This window comes from Pleurodeles waltl, chromosome 7, assembly GCF_031143425.1.
Source record: "Pleurodeles waltl isolate 20211129_DDA chromosome 7, aPleWal1.hap1.20221129, whole genome shotgun sequence".
In the NCBI taxonomy this organism is placed as follows: domain Eukaryota; kingdom Metazoa; phylum Chordata; class Amphibia; order Caudata; family Salamandridae; genus Pleurodeles; species Pleurodeles waltl.
Window position 1 is genome coordinate 67,666,773 of NC_090446.1, and position 13,464 is coordinate 67,680,236.

The window sequence follows — 13,464 nt, forward strand, 5'->3', positions numbered from 1 at the left end:
CGTAAGATAATTAAACATTCTAACTGCTCTGAGATTATTGGTGTGCCCTCAGAAACCTCCAGCATGTGCTTAAAGTCCATGAGGCCCCTCTACTGCCCCTACCCTCAGCTGAGCCATAAATGCTCCAAATCAGAAATCACTGGCATACCCTCAGAAATTTCCAGCAGACCCTCAAGAGACCCTGAACCTGCCTTCCTTCACCATCGGTGGGTCCCAACACCCCAGTCAGACCTCAGAGAATGTGATTGCAGAAACCTCCAGCAGGCTCTCAAAAGACCCATGTTTCACCCTCAGCAACCATCAGCCGGAACTCAGAACTCACCTCCCAAAACAACTGCCTGCCTTCAGGTAGTGCCGTCCAGCCTTCAGAGACACCCGGGTCACTTGAAATCAATACAGAAGTCTTTATGTACTCTAAGAGATTGGTTACCATGTGGCCAAAATCTGTCCTGGCCTTTAGTGAAAGTGGAGGGGTCCACACTCTAGGAATTCTCCTGCCTGGGTCACCCTCACAAGCCCTAGTTACTGTCATTTCACTACATTGTACTAATTTAACACTTTGTGCTCTGGCTATATTTGAATACCATGGAATATGACTACTGGACATAAAAAACCAAGACATTAACCATACGCGCACAGATGTACAGAACGTAATATGCTATTTGTTACCATGATTGAGGAAAGAGGAGGACTATCACATGTACATGTTTATTATCACTGAAACACTGTCTGTGGCGGGGGCACCAATTAGAGTTACTTCAGTTAACTCTAACTGGTGAGTTCCAGTGATTTTTTAGAGTTACGTTTAGCTGACATTTTCACCTACCTATAAATTAAATTGTCAAAATGTTACCACAATAACTTTATCAATAACCATAATCCAATATAGTCCTTATTAATATACACATGGCAATGCTCGGTAATGATAATAATCACTAAAATATTTCAAATATAAAATTTTGTTCTCCAGGCCACAAATGCAGCCATAGGACCAACCACAAGGTCCCACACTCCAGCATACAGCTCGAGGTTCAGAGTGGTTTGAAAATGTTGGTAGGCTCCTATGGTGAATCATTAAATGACCCTGGACACTTAAAATTATTTTTGTAAACATTTCTGGGGCATGACTGCTGTGTTCCCTGCAGCCTCCCCCACAACACTTACATTAATTGTTGGTGGTGCCCCTGCCCCTTCTTCAGTAGCACACAAACTAACATTTCTTACAAAGCCCATGCAGGGCATTATGGGGCTCTCCTGGGAGGTACCAGTGAATATTAAATCAGCAGCTTCACTACTTCAGTACTGAAATGGTGAAACCATGACTGTTTTTATTGCTTTTCCATATATTGTGGACCCCCTTCAACTCCACCCAGCGTGCCCACAGCCATTTTATTTACTCCAAGGCTGCCATTAATGTATCATCATGCACCCCTTGTTTTTTAGTTTTGGGTGACCCAGGTGCGCCCAGGGAACACACAGCTTTGGGTTTCACCTGGGAAGGTGACAGTCCCTGGGGTTGTGGGGGTGCCGTGCAGGTCCTGCATTCATTTTCATCAAAGCCCAGGGGAGGTGGCAGTCACCAGAGTTGCAGGGGGGGCCATAAGGCCCCCACACATTCATTATGATTTAAGCCCCAGAGAAGGGACAGTCCCCGGGGCTGCAGGGGGCCTCATGCCCCACCCCGCATTCTATGTGATTTAAGCCACGCGGAGGCTGCGATCCCTGGGGCATGAAAAAGCCCTAGGATGGGGGGCCCTGTGCACCACCCTCCTTTATTTCAACATGACCCCGGGCCTGGCCCACCCGGGAGCTTTTCCCAAAATAAGCTCAGGAGCCAACACTTGTTTTTCTTTTCATTTTTTACACAAATTGAGCAATTTGTTGCAAATTTGCAGCAAAATTGGTTTAAAAAGTGTTGTTTTGCCTTCGCGGGGTCCCTCTGGGACCCCAGCACCAGAGCAAAGGGGTGAGGGTGTCCGTATCCTGGCCCCTTTTCTTTTTGTTCAAATTTTTTTGTGGGGCTCGGCTGAAGCCAAATCCCAAGGTGGCTGCCAACACTTCCTGGTTGAAGTTTTGGCAGCCAATCAGATCTCAGCATGAGACTGGGAAGGACTGCAAATCCTTCCTGTCCCTATATAAACAAATTTGCATTTCCTTTAACTTCTAGAAAACTATTGAACAGATTTACACCAAATAACAAAAAGGGCTCTTTCCAAACCAAAAGCTACCTTTCTGCCAAATTTGGCGTAATTCTGTCCAGTGGTTTTGGCACTATCGCTGTTCAAAATCCCTATTGAAAAATGAATGAGAAAAATGTGTTCTGGGACCCACCCCCTTTTTCTCTGCCTATGCTTGACGGATCACCCTGGATCTTTCCAGACAGCAGCTGAAGTGAGCATCATATTTTCTTGGAATCTTTTGTGAAAATTCATCAAATGGCGCCAAAGTTATTAGCAAAACAAAAAATGCTCTTTCTAGAGAAACTAGGTCCTAACTATAACTTCTTAGTTGCAAACGCCCTAGAAAACAAAAATTAGGCAACGCCCCAGGGGAGGGGATCCCCAGGGCAAAGATCGACCCTGTGGAGGTGGGTCATTTGTCCCCCCCAAAAAAAGCCTGGGGACGGGGGCTGTGCTGTGTTGGGTTGTTATTGGGGTCGGTTGCAGGGACTGGCTGCAGTGGGAAACTCTGATCTAACCACAACTACAATAGTGTTATTGCTGCCTGTGAGATATATATATATATATAAATATATTTATATATATATTTATATGTATATATATATGTGTGTATATATATATATATATATATATATATATATATATATATGAAAGAAAAGATGTCCTGATTAGCGTGTTACGGCGCACTTGATTCTCCGGTGGTGCTGGTTTGAGGCAGGACAACCATATTTCAGAAAACAAGATTCTCTTTCTATTTAAGCAAGAGAAAACCGCACTCTGTCGTTGTGCCAAAAAATACTTTAACTTTTAATACATTAGTGAGATCATAAACAAACAAACAGGAATCCCCTGACGCGTTTCGGTCTCACCGGACCTTGTTTACAGGTGTTTCCTGTGTACTAATTTTAGCGCTTTAAATAAGATACTCCAAAGTAACAGAAAAAATACTCAAAGTTACACCACCTATCAAAAGTTACTCCATAACATCACTAAATATATACACTTTAACAAAGAAAAATTAAACGCTTTTCAATATACATGTTTACCAAATTATTACAATGTTTTAACTACAATCCAGGGTGTTTTTCACTAGATTCCACATTGCAATGCATTCTGGTATATGTAGTTTGTGACATTTCATTGAATCAAATTATTTTTGAATATATGTCATAAAATCTCATTTCAGCGACTAATGGAGACTTCAAAACAGTTTCTGAGGTGTATTAACAAAAATTATAGGGGCCCTCATTAATTTTTAATTTATGTACACATTGGATTCATATTCATTTATTGCATACTACCTACAATAGCACAATCCCCAAAGTTTCTTATTAAGGAAGGCCCTCACTAAATCCTGCACCTCTGATGTAAGAATATTAATGTTTGGATATTATTCCTTCAGTTAACTTGTTTTTATAGCGCCAAAAATATATGTCTATCTGACAAATGACAACGGGAAAGAGAGCATCTTGTCAATTGATGAAATAAAACAAAATAAGTGAATGGCAACATCTTATGAGCTATGACAACACTTATAGGTGTACAAATAACTCTTCATCCTGATTTAAACCTAGCGGGGTGAGGGATCGGATATCAAGTATATGTCTAGATTCCAGTTGACGCAATTTCTTTTCTCTGTCACCACCACGTTCTGATTTTGGTACCTGATCAATTACATAGAATATCATGAGTTCCCACTTGCTATCATGTTTCTGTTCCATATGTCTCGCTGTTGCATAGCTCCTATCTATATTGATAGTTCCTCGAATGTGTTCTAAAATTCGCTTTTTAGTCTCACATATGGTACTGCCAACATATTTCAACCCACAAGGACATTCAATCATATATACTGTGAATTGACTTTTACAATTCAAGTGCTTACGTATCACTCTCTCCATGCCAGTATTTGTTGAGTACTCTTTCTTATTCACCCCAATTTTACCTGCCTTACAGTTGCTACATTTCCAAAAGCCATTTTTCTGTAGCCAATTTGTTTTTGTAGTTTGGAAGTGACTATGCGTTAATTTATCCCTTAGATTTGCTGTTCTTCTGAAAGTCATATATATATATATATTCTCTATAACTTCTGGAGCCTCTCGCAGACCCAACTGTCCAGATATACAATTTTTTTAAACTTAATTTCTCAAACTCTATTGAATGGATTTCCACTAAATCACAAAGAGCAAAATCTGCGGCCTAAACTCTATCTTCCTGCTAATTCTGATGCAAATGTGGTCAGCAGTTTTTGCTGTCTTAAAGAAGTCTATGGAAAATGCATAGGGATTTTGCATTTTGGGACCCCCTTTTTTCTCAGACCACAGTTGACAGATCACCCAGAAACTTTCCACGCACAAACTAGTCAAAATGTAGCACCTTTTTTGGAAAGTTATGGTGCCAAATTTATTAGCAATACAAAAAACTATTTTCCTATGGCACAACAGACCTAACTAGAACTACTTAGTGGTGACCACCACTAGGTAGTATATATATATATATATATATAACCTAGTAGCCACTAAGTAGTTGTTATAGTTAGGACTATGACCCTCATTATGACCCTGGCGGTCCATGGACCGCCTGGGCTGCTGTGGTGGTCTCACTGCTGTGGGACCCGTGGTGCAGACCACCATATTACAACCGCAGTTGCCAAACCGCCGCGTCACTGCCGTCCCCGCCGCTTTACCACGGCCCGCCGGGCTGGAGGTTTCCACATGCAGCCTGGATGGAGTCAGATAACTGCTGAGGTTATTCTGATTAGGGACACCGCCAGCATTGTCCTGGAGGTCTCATCGCCACAAAATGCTGGTGGAAAGGTATCCCGATGACTGGAACTGCATTCCTGTTGCTCGAATACCACCCAAACACCTCCACATGCACGAATGCACCCACACACAAACAACCATACACAGAAACACCCCCACTCACACACGCCCTCACAACATTCACCCCCATAGACATGCATACATAACCATACACATCACACATGCACGGATACACTCACCATCCCCCACCACCTTCCTTCAACTACATACATACATACACAACCCCCACCCCCCACTCATCTTCACACAACCCCGGGAACCACCACCTCCCCAGGGCAAATATCAAATATGTGGTGGGACACATGCCCTCTGCTTCCCCAGGGACCACCACCTCCCCGGGGCGAACAATGTAATTAATGTGGGGGCCTATGGCACCCCCTTCCCTGGGGACCACCATTCCCAGGGCAAAAATGCTATAAATAAGTGGTGAAGGCCTGATGGCCTCCCCCACACACCGGGGACCCCCACATCTCTGTGGCTACACTGAACTATGTGTGAGGGGGCCACGCAGTCCCCCTGGTGCCCCAGAGACCACCAGGGCAAATATTTTAAAAAAGAAAGGGACTCTATAGCCCCATGGACCACCACCTCTCTGGGACTATGGAAACATTGGAGGGGGGGCCCCCCTCGTGGAACCAAAATAGCCCTGGGGACCACCACTCAACAGTGATGTTATAGTTAGGAATTGGAAGTAAAAAAACCTTACAAATTCACATATAAAACAATGTTTTTTTCATTGAATATATATATATATATATTATATATATATATATATATATATATATATATATATATATATATATTATATATATATATATATAATATATATATATATATATATATAATATATATATATATATATATATATATACACTAAGTCTAGGATTTATGGTTTCTTTAAGAAACTGGGCTCTTTCCAGATGCCCCCCACACTTTTTGCCCCAGTTTAAACTACTTGATTCTATCATTTTTGATCTAAAAGTGCACAGAGGCTTGCTAACCAGACCCCAGTGCCAGTGCTCTCTCCCATAAATTGTACTGTGATCAGTAAACCGAATTGGCAAGGACTTTGCCACCCCAGTAAGGCCCTAGTAAATGGTACCAATAGTACTCAGGTCAGGGATGGTAAAGGGGTCATCAGAGCTGCAGTACTGATTGTGCCACTCTGCTTGACCTGAGTAAAAGCAAAGCCTGCAGAGCTGCAATGTCAGGTGCAGGCAGAGTCCCTTCACTACCCATAGCACAGGTTAGTCACCCCTAAGGCAGGTCTCCTATAGCCCAGAAGGCAGGGTGCATTGTGTTATGAGTGTGGAGATATTTGTGCAAGCATATATGGCTTGCGTTAGCATTTAATGCTACTGCAAGTGTCCAGTGGTCCATAGGATAACATGGGCTGGCCATGAGGCCCCAGACAAATTCCCCCATTTTTGTTCCTTCAAGCCCACCATCCAGTGCTTAATTTGAGCCAGTGGTTTCCAGTGTACGGCACCGGAACCTAATTGTCAACATCGGCATTTATGACAGTCTGCCACATGGTGGCGATCTTAATCTAGTTTAGAGATGAGCAAAACCACTTAATTACTAATAGTTGCTGCCCAAGTCATTCTTATAGCTTTGTGGGACTGGAATAGTCAGAATTTTCACACTTGTAGAAGTGTGATGGTTAGTAGTTGTGTTGGTGCTGGCATTGACATCGCTGACAGGGTCAGTGGGTGGTGCAAGCTTCAAGGGCCTTCAGACGAGTGCCCAGGCACTTATTTTGTTACAATTTTAGCACTGTCACCATCCCTACGATCACAGCCATTCTCAGAGGTTGGCAAAATGTGACCTCCATTAATTAATATTTATTAGGCAACCCAGCTAATACATCCTTGTTAATACAGAGGTTTTGCACATTCTTGGTTTGCAAATAGTATATTAGTACATAGCACTCAAGAGCCCCTGCCCGCTCACAACATGTCCTGAATAAAATGTTGAAACAACCATCAGCAAGATGCCATATTTCAAAATTAACCTTTTTATTTGACATTGTATTATTACTCTTCGGATAGCCACAGATTTCACAAAACAAACCCTGCCTGGAGAGCAGAGTGAGGTATACGGTAGGCTAGGGAAAGGGAAGGGACTGTACAGAGAAAGCAAGGAGGGGTAGGTGAAGCACCGGAAACAATGGGGCTGAGGATGGAGAGAGCGAACAGGTCCCAGTCCGCTATTTCATGTTTCTGCTCGTGAAGTCATCTGTAGAAGAGAGAAAAGTACAGATCAGAGACTGCCCCACAGCTTGAAAGGCAAGTGGTAAGATACACTGCTTGAGATTTAGTGTAAAGTACAATTCAGCAGAGGGGCCTCCAGAAAACATTGTGTGATCTTTCAGCCAAAAGACATGATGTAAACATTTACTGCTAGGAGAACTGTCATTAAAGTGCACAAACAAGAGACCTCTGGTGAAATCCTAGGGAAGCCCAAAGAAACCAAACTAAAGACCTACTATGAATGTTATGCTACCAGGACACAAGCTGGAAATGTACGCAGCCAGGACAACTGGTGTGACTTTACACCTTCAGGAGACCTGTTGTTAATGTACACTGCCAGAAGTCTTCATGTATATATACATTTGTACTGCCAGTAGACTGGATGTAGAGTTACACTTCTAAGAGACCTGGTATAAATTAATAAACCAAGAGACCTGGTTTTAAGTTATACGGCCAAAGTCCTGGTGTAAAATTACAGTTGTAGTGTTAAACTGGCAGAAGTCCTAGTGTAAAGTTGCATTGCCAGAAGACACAGGGTCTGATTTAGAACTTGGTGGATCGGTGATGGGTGCTCCGTCACAATGGTGACGGACATCCTGTCCGCCGAAATACAAATCACATAGGACATAATGGGATTTAGATTTCAGCAGACGGGATATCCATCACTGCTGTGACGGAGTAACCCGTCTGCCTATAGTGTTACACTGACACAAGTTACATTCTCAGGTGACCTGATAGAAATGCACCCTGTCAGGAGAATTGGCATAAAGATGCAGTGACAGGAGCCCTGATGCAAATGTCCAATGCCAAAAACCGTGGTATTATTATGCACATTTAAGAAGCCTCAGTGCTGTGAACGAACACGGCATGAAGACTGGAGTACACTAGCAGTGTGCGCAATGCACTCTTGTGGGAGGAAAATTAGTTGTACGATAGGAACAGAGAGAGCACCTACAGAAAAGGCAGGGGCAGCAGTGGGCGATAAGAATGTGTTCAGAAAGCTGGCAAGGCAAAGAAGACGAGAGAAGGAACCACTGAGGAGAGAAAGAGAAAGCAGAGGCAGGCATCAATGCTGCAGGGAAGACACTGCTTCCAGCCTTATACCTACCAACATTACAGGGGGCGCTGTACTCTGTTATTGCATTTTCATCTGCAAGAGAATGAGAAAGCAGGTTGAGAACAGTCTCATAGTAACGGGAAGAATCTGAACAAACTAAAATCAATCTTCTCCAAAACAAAACTAGGACTAATATTAACCTAAATCAAGAACTAGACAGCACTGTGAGGCCACTTTAGAAACAAAGACCTGCTTAGTAAGGCCACTGCCCAATAGGTTACTGCTTGAAGATGGTTGCTGCCTGGTGGTAAGAGGTAAGAACTGCTTAATGTTGTCCTCAATTGCCTGACAGGCGCGTACTGTCTGACAGAGGTAATTATTTCACAGTATAGTTGAGATAATGACTGATTAAACAGGGTGTTACTTCATAATGACGTTTCAAATATAAAGTACTATGGAGGTCATTTAGAGGCCAGGAGAACTGCCCTAAATAGGTTGTGCTCCAACTCCACCAAAAGTGTGGTTGTTCTGCTTCATTTAGAGTCAGGGAAAGTGCTGCGTTTTCGGATTGTGGACCCCAGCTGTCTCTGGTGTCTGAAAATTGATACCTAACAACCTGACCACCCAAGGGCCCTAGGATCATAGTGTTGGTCGCCCGGCCGTAATAAGAGTGGGACGACAGTCACTAGATTTCCTGCCAAGGACCACTAGATGATGCATGCGGTCCTAGTTAGGGAAATTACTAAGCGGCCGCCAAGTGCGGGGAGAAACATAGATGGGTTATTAGGTTATTGATTTTTTGGTTTTGAAGAATAAACTCCTACTTTTGGGGTTATTCTTGAAACTGATAGAGCGGTCCGTACTAATAATTTACCTGTATTCGGACGCTCTTTAGGCCGATGAATCTTTTGGCTAAGTGGAACTCTCCGTACTCTATATCGATCAATTTCATCAAATCAATAATCAATAACGAACATAAGCAATACCCTGATCAACATAACACTTGACAATTAATCCAGAATACATTTCGGCGAACCCTGACCTTTCAGTCAGGAATAACCACACCAGTTTATTCAAAGTTAGTGAATTTATTTCCCTATATTAACAAAGCTAGCACAATATAGATGTGTCTCAACACCAAATGATGAACATAAATGAACATTAATAGCTGTCCATAACGGCGAAACAAGTGCAATCTATGCAGCATTTGAATAACAAGACATTCGATGATAGCAATGCAAATCACTAATAGTATAATCTGTAATGAGCTAATTGCATACATTTAGTCAGCATAACAAGGTCTCAAATTGCATCGTGCAACAAAAGGAATCCTCATCTAACCTCAAATTAGCATCGGCATGTGGGGCTTCATGCAAAAACAATTTAGCAACATTAATTTAGAATACTCCTAGCTAGGGCTCTTGTCAAAAATCAGCAGTTGGTTACCTAAAAGAAACACAATGCAATTGTACAATTTCCTTTCATATTTACCAATTACGATCAGCATTCAAGGAAGTCTTCGTCTCACAGGTACCGTTTCTCGATCAGCATGGGACGGGGCAAAGGGGCAGGGGTGGACGGGGCAATTGCCTCACGGCGGCAAGGTAAAACTACTACTTCATGCAAAGGGATCAAAGTTAAAGTCTCTAGGGCAAGAATCATTTAAAGTCTCTTTCTCTCGATTAGAGAAAGCATCAAAGTCTCTTTCAAAATGGCGTCGCAGCAAAGTGGGCCATAATAGCTACGAAGTCTGCAAAATGGCGGGATGTCCAATAATGGCTGTAATGTCCGGGTAATGGCTACTTTCTTCTTGTGCACCTGGTTTAAATAGACAACAGTTCAAATCCAGTAGGGTCTTCCATTGGAGGGTTCATAGGTTAGCTTCAAATTGTCCAATCAAAAACAACAGTTCTCAAGCTTTTACTTAAGCATACATTATCCTTGGAGACGAGTACGCAAGTTGCAACATTTTATACCAATTAACTCACTTTCAGAGCTTCCATTGTCCGCACCTGCAGATCGACCTTGGAGTAAGGAGAGAAATATGCCAGGCTGGCACGAAACTTTAAGATAAGCATGTGAACGATCTCAGTGGAAAAGTACAGCTTCAAGCAAAAATAAACGTTTATTAGCACATTGGAAAAATACGAGCATCTAAACCGTGAGACCAAGCAACTAGGCCAAAGCCTCCACTAAAGTTATGCTAAGCTAAAACATTTCAAGCAAGCAAATCATAGCACACGTTTACGATTATGTCGGATTAGTGCAATTCTAATACACCACGTTATATAAAGCACGCTTATAAATGTTGGCAAACTACTCTGAGGGCACATTTTGTCCCCGTACAATCTTTATTAGTTCGGTTAAAGTCACACATGATTATTACAACACTACGTTTAAGCGCTAATAAATGTAAAACCTTCATTTTCTGCTTCATCAAAACATAAAAAAAGGTTGATGCGGGCACATTATCGTTCACTGACTTCAATAGAGCTGTCATGACGGGGCTTCAGTAAGGGCAGCTAGATCCTTGTCTGGGTATGGGGCACCTCTGAATATGACAGGCAGCCTCCACGGGGAGTGGAGGTCTTGGCCTTCCATGACACATTAGGCTGGCTGCTACACTCTAAAGCAGGCCCTACGTTTTACCTCTCAGACGGCCATATGTCCAGGATAGCAATAGTGGCTCAGACCTGCGGCTGAGGCAACAGAGATGAGGCGACGCCAATGGAAATATTTCCATTTAAAAACTATATTGAATTAGAAGTGAAAACGTAAGTTCTGCGAAAGTTATATGAATGGAAAAGTCTTAATGTAGCTTAGATAAGGAATTACTTGAACCATTATCTTCTATTTTTTGGGATAGACTAATATATGATGACTATTTGGATGAGGGGCGTTTTTTAAAGCAAATGATGCATTATTTAGGCCTTTGCATTCATTTAAAAAATCTAATTTAGTTACTCCCCTTGCTTTATTCAAGACAGACCCTTTATCAACAATAGATGTTTACCTTGTTAGTATCAATTTGTAACAGCTCAGATTTTTCTTTTTTTCCCTATTCTGATCCTAGAGTGTTTTTGTTTTTGTTTTAGGCTGTGGCATACCACAGGCACATTTTTATTCATTCAACAGCTTAAACTACATGGAATGTTTGTTGCCGCACTTGATTTCCATTCTATGGGGTATGTTTTTGATAATACATTTTTTTTGATGTGTGATAAATTTTACCTACACAATACTTCCAGGCTGTTTCTCAGAGGGCATCTGGTTTTGACAAGGTATCTTCAAGAAATTTCAAAATCTGCAAAGCGCGTTTCATTGTTGTTGAAGGAGTCTCAAAATCCCTCTTGGAGATTATTTTTATATGGCATAATAAGGAGCAGGTAGGCCTTCTTCTAAGAAAACATAGGTCCATATTTAAGATAAAGTGGCACACCAGAGTGGCACCTAACGACACCATGGTTGCGCTGTATATAAAATACGGCACACCATGGCAGTCGTTAGCTTTGCTTCACTAGCGTCCAAAATGTTGACGCTAGTGTAGCAAAGTGCAAGGAGGCCCTTAGGTTTCTATGGGAGCGTCATTTTAATGCCTGTTTTGAGCAGGCGTTAAAAATTATGCCAAAAATGGCTCATTGAAATCTGTTAAATTTCACTGCGCCATTTTTGCGGGCCTCCTAGCACCCGAACACCCTCCTTGCATACATTTTGCCTGGCGCAGGCATAATGTGGTGCACGGGTTTACAAAGTGGTGCAATGCAAGCATTGCGCCATTTTGTAAATATGGTGTGGGGGAAAAAGCCACTTTAGTGCCACATTAGAGTAAAAAAAATGACGCTATGGTGGCGCTAGGGGCTCTTAAATGTACCCATAGTATTCCCTTGCTTGAATATTCCCCGCCGTGTGCAGTGGTACTTCTTCTGAGGCTGTAAGTTGAAATTGCACAAATTCTCTGGTCTAATTTTTTCTCTGCATGTTTATGCCTCCATTAAGCAGTGTTCTGCACGTTTTGCACTATTCTTCTTCATACATATGAGCTCTTTGCTTCCTTGTTTAACAATCAGCATAGAATTTTGCATTTTTTTGTATTACACACATATTCCAATCATGTTTTCTTTCCAAAAACGTATGCAAGTCATGCTGAAAATATGGGTGTCCTGAAAGTTGATATATAGCGAATATGCACAAAACGATTTAAGGCATTTTTTGGTTATTGTAATCTTTTTGCACCTTTAAGTGTAAAATTAAATTTTTAAAAAGTATGGGTTTAAGGCGCGAAACATACCCAGCCATTCTGTACGCCTTGGCCTATGGGGTTTTTGCAACAATCTTGGAGACTTTAAAACATCCTCCTTTTGATTTTGCTCAAGCTCAGGAATTGAAGACTAAATGGTGGGTAGGTCCAGCTGTGTGCCATTTTCAGAGCTAAAATGATTGAAATGTTGTCCAGTGCATGAAAGTCATCTTGGGAAGACACTGCACGTGTGTTCAAAGGCATAACATAATTCCACATGAGAAAAGTGAAACCATGGAGAAAATGTTTACAGTAAAAGTTCATTGTGCACTGCAGGAATTTTATTTTTAAAGAAACAAGAAAATAACTGCACTGCAGGAGGAATGGTTAGCTATGCAGATGACGGGGCTGAACATGTCTGTGCTGCACTGAGGTCTCTCAAAAAGTGCATTTCTGCCCTGAAAAGTACACGTAGGGTCTGAATTGGAGTTTGAAGAAACCATACTCTGAATTTAGGGATGTCTGTGTGCCCTATGAACTTCTCTTAACATTGTCAGGAATTGCCATAATGGTGGTTGCTGTCAACATTTTATTAGTTTGACAGACGCTATCATCAAAAATGACAGTACCATCTTTCAGACTTCTAATATGTTTTTTGTTTTTTCAATAATTAAAAACTAAGGGCCAGATTTATGGAGCCCTGGCCCTGTTCCAACGCCACATTAGCATCATTATTTTAACACCAATGTGGTGTTGGAAGGGGAAAAACGCCATATTTACAGAGTGGCGCAGTGCTTGCATTTCACCACTTTGTAACCCCTTGCGCCACAGTATGCCTGTGCCAGGCATAGTGCATGCAAGGGGGACGTTCTGGCTCTAGGGAGGCTGTAAAAATGGCACAAAGGAATCTATGAGA

The 13,464-nt window shown here is 41.9% G+C and overlaps 1 pseudogene; it reads right to left on the bottom strand.

Annotated features, from left to right (window-relative positions):
* Window positions 1-7,211: 7,211 nt before the first annotated feature.
* The window catches only part of LOC138246806 (alpha-2-macroglobulin-like), a 132,405-nt pseudogene continuing 126,152 nt past the window's right edge, over window positions 7,212-13,464 (bottom strand).